General features: G+C 44.7%; 1 long non-coding RNA gene across 1 annotated transcript; it reads right to left on the minus strand.

Moving 5' to 3' along the window:
* Nucleotides 1-619: 619 nt before the first annotated feature.
* Nucleotides 620-7,202, minus strand: LOC111963560 (uncharacterized). Its single transcript, XR_002877260.2, has 3 exons — nucleotides 6,902-7,202; nucleotides 5,770-5,863; nucleotides 620-1,317 (listed from the first exon to the last, which is right to left on the minus strand). It is a non-coding gene; the product is annotated as an uncharacterized lncRNA (long non-coding RNA).
* Nucleotides 7,203-7,624: the final 422 nt, after the last annotated feature.

Below are 7,624 nucleotides of genomic sequence, written 5' to 3' on the forward strand. Positions count from 1 at the left end.
TTCACCGCGCTGACTCACACTGCCAGAGAAAATGAGAAAGAGCTCATATAACGCTGGGACCGTGTTGGCTATCAYCGAGACGGAAGGATTATTTGTCTGTCTACTTTTTCTGTGTGAAAGGCTAAGGTRTACTCTGTAGTTTCACAGATGAACTGTACTCCCGGACTCAAAGGGGAGTTGATTTAAAAATGTCGATTTCCACCTAAATAGACATACCCCAAAGTAATTAGAGGGCCATAAACAATACCTAGTCATGCTTATACTATCKTAAAGATTAAGATCTCACCTTTTTGGTCAAAAATAGTTATACATTGCTGAGGTGTAGCCACTTTTGAAGACACAAGCTCAAGAACACAGTACAAATATGATACAAAAATATTTTTTTCCTATTCAACAAAATTGTGGGAACAGGGCTTGAAATGATTGAAATTCTTTCTAAATATAGTAACAATCAAATAATAAATGACTTACATTTTCACATTTCACATATATAATATTTCACATTTCTTATAACTGTAAAATAAATATGATCATACTTAGTGACAGTACAAAATTGGCACCATTAATAACTGACGACAGAGTATTTTCTGCCCACTGTCCTTCAAATGTCTGCTGGCTCGTTGCAACTTCAGCTTTAAGCAGAGCGTGGTCTTGTTTAAATTCGACMAAATTATTTTGTATTTTTTCAGGTTCTGAGAAGATCACAGCGAGGCTGCTTTTGCTGCAATCTCTAGGGTCTCCCGTTTCATATGCCGCATTGTAAGGGGAGCTGCGAGGTTCACAGGCAGTGGATATCGATCCTTTGTCTGGATWGGCCAGAAAATGTGATGTGGTGGTCCCTATGCAAATGAGGTGTCAGGTTTCACGTTCTGCATCTCAGATGAGAGCAAAGAACGACGAGCGAAGCGGGYCAACCAGCGAGTTCACGGAGTGTACAGCAATTGATGTCGCGCCATTCACAGAGCGCTCCGTACACAAAAATGTCAGTCGGAATTGGTCCAGAACCGCTCAAAGGCCACAAAATAAGGGACTTAACGTTTAAGAGGTTTTAAACATGCTTTTAATCTGTAAAATGTATCTGGCTCTGTGATACTGTATCTGAATAGAACGTACAACAACAAGTCATCTGTTCTGTTGGTTGTCTGTCAAACCTAAACCATATGATCCCTCCATCCTCTAAACACCACATGACATTAAATCAGAAGGCTGCAAAGGAACATTGCATATAATCTGCCTCCTCTTTAGCTCCGCTCCCTCTTCCTCTCGGTGACGAGGATATCCGACTCCCTTCAATCTCTCCCATTTCCAATTATAGCCCTGTGTCAACATGGAGATGAGAGCGAGAAAGAGAGAAAGAAACAGATCTGATTAAACAGCAGCTAGAGTGAGGAGGCAGGCATCTTCCATCTCGGATAAAAGAGATGGGGAAACGGAGGAGAAGCTAGGGGGAAGCGGAGGAGAGGATAGGGGGACTCGGAGGAGAGGCTGGCCCCTGGCCCTGGCCTTTAGTTAAAGACAGCCAGATATGCATTCAGGCAGGCTAATTAGTGTATAACGTCCCTGTTAGCAATAGAAGCTAACCGCTAACATAAACCAGACGCCTGCTGCACTGCCACTGATACACAGAGAACAAACACACTGATAACATGTGGAACACTCAACTCATTGCTAACAACCCAGGAATGAGAATGAGGATGAGGATGAAAAAAAAAATAGCATGAATACAGAGAAACCGGTCAACGGTAACATTCACTTCAGAATGTCTCCACTGTGCTCGTTACACAAACCACTCTGGTACAAAGTCTATTCCCGGAGCCATTAATGGCTTTGATATTTAGATGTTGCATGGGAGTCTATAATAGAGCTGCTTTGAGTCAGAGTTGAACTCAGGTTGTGGTGAATAACATCAGTCAGAGGTTCCTTTTTTTGGCCACTGTTCCAGAGCTGAATGCCTGGCTAACTAGCGTGAAGCATCTTTCCCTGATTACGTTCACATAGAACTGGAGGAAATTGGCCCCTCCATCATCTAAATGTGTAAACCTCCTGACCCAATGTGTTTCAGTGAGCGCTAAAACAAAGGAGTGATTTTGCGGGTCTCTTAGGAATTCCCCTGCTGTTCATTTTACAATTAGAAGCTTATCCAGCACAGCTTAGCTACTAGCGCCGACACAACCACACTAGCTAATCAGCTTGGTCACAGTGGCGAGGCTCTTAAACAAACGTGACCCACTTGTGCCCAATTGTTGTGTGTGTGTGTGTGTTGTGTGTGTGTGTGTGTGTGTGTGTGTGTGTGTGTGTGTGTGTGTGTGTGGTGTGTGTGTGTGTGTGTGTGTGTGTGTGGTGTGTGTGTGTGTGTGTGTGTGTGCATGCAAGATTGTGTGCGGGTGCGCTATGGTGTGTGCGCTCGTGCGTACGCGCGTGTGAGCATTTTGTGACTTTCCTCTGGCACTGGTCTGAATGAGTGGCGTCTCACAGTGGAAACTCTTTCAAGGGGAACCCCAGTGGCTAGTAAATAAATGCTCATAGCAAGCTTCCAATGTTACACGGGGACTTCAACAATCTATGTATTTATGACATAGATAATGTACATGGAGAGATTACCTTTCTAATCATATAGTAAGTACATACTGGGATATCAGCAATACCTCAAAGCGACAGCCTACTCTTCAGCCGTCAAGTTTCCTGGCTCCTTGTTTGACCTCCGCAGTCCACAGTGAGCTCAGTGCATAACACGTCTCTCCAACCCCAGTCCCAGGCCTCCAGGAGGGATTCAACAGCATACCGTTTCACACAGCATACAGCATTGACTCAGGCCAATAGACTGAGGCCAATAGACTGAGCCAGATGAGCCAATAGACTGAGGCAATAGACTGAGGCAATAGACTGAGCCAATAGACTGAGGCCACGCTGTCTACGACATCCGAACACACACAGTCTCATGAAGTTCTTCTACGATCAAAATCAAGTTCTAGAATGCTCTCTTGGAAGCTAATACATCCTGCCAGAAGTCGAGAGAGCCTGGCACTATCAGGTTATGCTGCATTTTGATCCAAATTATGACATATTACTCTGAATAACGATTCATGTGGTTACGTTCAAAAGAATACAATATAACAATTGCTGGCACCATTCAAACAATGAGGGTTTGGAACTTTAAAACCAATTATTTCAGAATCCTCATTTGGCAGATGGAACCTTAAAGTCCCAAAACTCTCAAAGGCTGGATTATTTTCTCCCATTCCCGGTTTTGCAGAGGGAATATTCCCGTTAAGCACACATTCCAGCTACGAAGGGGCGTTGCGGTACATTCCAGCTGAAGAGGGACCATGCCGGAACATTCCAGGCCATAAATCCCCCATCCGTCTCTCTACTCTGACTCTGTCTCCACTTCTCTTCTCCATCGGCACACTCAGGCTCTCGTTAACTCCACAGACGAGAATACTGAGGCCACAACGCCAGAGAGCCCCACACAGCACATACACAGACTAACTACTACTGTAGAGAGACAGAGGTGTGTGGTGTGTGTGTGTGTGTGTGTGTGTGTGCTTCCACTTGCTCAGGTGTAATGTCTCTCTGAACCCTCAGGTGAGATTTGAACAGGAAGTGACATGTGATCATGTGTCAGCTTCCTGCTCACCTGTTCACCTGTCAACAAATCATTCAAACAGTCCCAGGCAGAGCACTGACCCATAGAAGAGAAGGAAGGTAGAGATCAAACGCCATACTTGTCCTGGATTGGTTGAGAGAAGGACGGGTTCCACCTATAGAATCTGGTCTTTTCTATGTTTCTCACAGTTCTCAGCCTATATGTTTTGTACTATACCATTGTTGTGTTTGGCCTCACTTTGAAGGAAACAGGCATGTGCCCTTTGTTAGTCATAGAGTGATACATGACTTGAGGCACAGTGCAAATAGAGCTGAATTAAAATGAATTCCTGGTTTCACRTGGAGAAGTCAAAAGTCTGTCACCCTTTCCTCTTCTTGAACTTTATTGTGGGTGAACTGAGTCTAAGCTTTATCTTTATCACACGCTTCCCTTACTTCTCTCTCTCTCCCTCTCCCTCTCCCTCCCTCTCTCCTGCTCTTTCTCTCTCTCTCTGTTTGAAGTAGAGGAATTCCTCCAGGAAAAACAGGCCGGTCTCCTCTCTCTGTTTGCCAAGAAAACGTCCTGGTMGAAGAGAGACTCCCTCCCTCATCTCTGACAACCCAGCTTCCCATCTCAACCCTCCCCTAGAGCCCTCATCCTCTCCTCTCACCCACTCCTCTAAAACACTCTCACCCTCCATAGTGCATATTCACTGTTTTGCAATGAAGGTCTACAGTAGCCTCAGGAGCACTCTGTGGGGTAGCACCATGGTGTAGCCGGAGGACAGCTAGCTTCTGTCCTCCTCTGGGTACATTGACTTCAATACAAAACCTAGAAGGCTCATGGTTCTCATCCCCTTCCATAGACTTACACAGTAATTATGACAACTTCCGAAGGATTCCTCCAACCTATCTGAGCTCTTGCAGCATGAACTGACATGTTGTCCACCCAATCAAAGGATCAGAGAATGAATCTAGTACTTAGAAAATAGGTGAAAAGTTTTGAACAAACTCATTTCTTCCAAAATGAAGGAGAGAGAGAGAGAGAGAGAGAGAGAGAGAGAGAGAGAGAGAGAGAGAGAGATATTTTGTAGTATATATTTCTTCACTTACTAGCCTACTCAAAAACCTGGCTCAAACAGAGAGGGATACTACTACTATACAATGTTATCTAGCTGGCTATGGCTATCCAACACTGTAACTCCTCCAAGTCAAGGTAAGCTTTTGGTTTTAGTAATTTATTGCCACTGGGGCTCGCCAGTATAACTGCTAAACTGCTTGCTGCTGACTATACACTGTACTGCATGATTTAAGTTTTAGTCACATGCACAAGTACAGTGAAATGCCTTTCTTGCAAACTCAAAACCCAACAATGCAATAATCAATAACAATGTATTACTATAAAAAAAACACTAGAAATAGAATAGGAAATATGAAGTACACAATAAAYTAAGTAAGTAAGCATACTATACTACTATATGAATGTAGTGGGTTTACTAACGCGTTAGTTCTAGTACATATGTTGACTATGACGTGCCAACAATGTAGGCTGTGTGTAGTGGTTAGCGTTCATGATATGAAGGTTTGGCTTGGAATTTTTTTTTCTTCCTGGTAACAGACAACTGATGTGTTGTGCACTGAAGTCCACGAGCGAATGGGAAAGGGTGAGAGGAGGAGAGCGCGTAAATAGATSCAAGAAGGAATTATATATACAATGAGCTGTTTACATGTGGCTGCTATGAAAGTGAACTGTGTTTGCGTGTGATCAGGGGTGTATTCATTGCGCCGATTCTGTTGAAAAACATTTCTTAAATGGAAGTAAATGGAATAAACATACCTGAATTTGTCCAATGGAAATACTTGTTTACAACTGTTGGACTAATGATTACACCCTAGATCAGCTATATGCAGGCAAGAGTGTGCAAGGTGGTATTGAACGTGTCACAGTCTGTCACCTTGATTACTCAAAATGTTCTCGACCTGTGCACCTACGTTGTAAACGTCATTCATAGGCTAGGTCGCCGCAACCTCATGATGGGTACAGGGAATATTCTAGTATCGTGTAGTAGCCTAAACCTATCGATGTTACATTGAACTGTGTGAATGGAATATGAATGGCAGTCATCCAACATGCTGTAATAGAAACAAAAAATATKATCTTCCCTCATCTTAAACGGCACAAACCTCCACTGGTGTGAGTGTGTCTGTGCACGTCTGTGCCTCCGTGTTGTGCGTAGGTTCACAGCAGGTTCAGTCAGGCAGGAGTCCTTCCCTTGACCTTTGAACCCAGCCACAAAAACAAGAGGTCAGGGAGAATAACTATCTTATCACCCTCAGTAACATCACTAGTCAGTCTGACAGGGGGTGGTCACAATGGATCTCCAGGAAAGACCAATGGATCAATGATTCTTGGTACTGAAGCCCATTGGTACTCAGTAAATGCTATTGACTGGCCGCTAGCCATTGATTGGTCACTTTATTACTGTAAGATCTCCATACAGATGACCTCGTCCAGCCGRACTCAACAGGCAGACTGGGGGTCCGGATCCAGAACCAGATCCGTGTCCCGACTAAAAACAGTTGGTAGTACATTGGGGACACAGACTCTACCATGATATCTGCTGACATGAAGGCCAGAGCAGGTATAGCAAAGGAAACCTTGYACAGAACAGCTAGATAGGAGGCAAGTTCACAATCACCTGGTCAACTATTAACATGCTCTACCACTCACTACTGCTGACCTGGTTTATCATAGATACCCACACACCTCTCTCTCATTGAGTCCACGTGGTCTCCTCTATCGTGGCTACGGTTGCATCACAAACAGATACAGTTTGTTTTGTCTGTGTGTGCATCRGTGACGTGTGAGTGTGRATAGGTATGCATGTAAGTATCTTCATGACTGTACGTGACCGGGTGATTAGGGGTTTACATGTGTTTYTGTCAGMGGTGGCTGGTGGGCAGAGATKAAGGAGAACAGGCTCATTGTAATGACTGGGATGGAATAAATTAAATMGTGRAATAATTGTCTTGAGTATCTTTCCATTAATTCCAGTCCCACCGTTACGATGAGCCTGTCCTCCTAAATCTACGCTCTCCAGCCTRCTCTATGACGGTMCCCCGTTGAAAGTCACTGAGCTCTTCAGTAAGGCCATTCTACTGCCAARGTTTGTCTATGGAGATTGCATGGATGGGTGCTCGATTTTATACACCTGTCAGCAACTGGTGTGGCTGAAATAGCCGAATCCACCAATTTGAAGGGGTGTCCACATACTTTTGTATATATAGTGCAAGAGCAGAATGAAGACAGACCTACCTCACTGCTGACTCCTCCATGATCCCCCTCCTTTCTCTCTTGAACTCTCTCAGTAGATTGTCCGTCTAATGCACCTATCTCGCAGTCTGGAAATGCAGTCTGCTCTGCCCTCTCTTTCTACTATTTTCTCTTCTCCCTCTCTCCTCTCTTTCTCTTATTACCCTCTCACTTACTCTACCCTCCCCTCTCACTTACTCTACCCTCCCCTCTCACTTACTCTACCCTCCTCTCTCACTCTATCACTCGCTTACTCCCCTCGCTATTTAACTCACAATGTCCTCCACCTTCCCACTTTCTCTCCCTCTCTCCACTCTCTCTCTCTCTCTCTGTCTCTCTCGCTCTCTCCACTCTCCATCCCTCCCTCCCTCCCTCCTTCCCTCCCTCCCTCTCCCCCTCTCTCTCGCTCTCTTTCTCTCTCGCTCTCTCCCTCTCTGCAGACAGTTGACTCAGAGCCAGGGTCCAGAGGCCAGTATGAATGGAATTTAAACAGGGCAGAGAGCAGAAACAATCGTTCCTTTGCGGCTAATATCTTTTTCTTTCTCCCTGAGCTGAACTCGTGCACACACATGGGTTATATTCCCTACACAGCTAAGGCAAGGTGCACACACATGGGTTATATTCCCTACACAGCTAAGGCAAGGTGCACACACACACAGACACATACACATGGATTACATTCCCAGAGGAGCAGACAGCTGTATTTAAGCACAACGCTCATTCCCA

Source organism: Salvelinus sp. IW2-2015, linkage group LG1 (assembly GCF_002910315.2).
Source record: "Salvelinus sp. IW2-2015 linkage group LG1, ASM291031v2, whole genome shotgun sequence".
Classification (NCBI taxonomy): Eukaryota; Metazoa; Chordata; class Actinopteri; order Salmoniformes; family Salmonidae; genus Salvelinus; species Salvelinus sp. IW2-2015.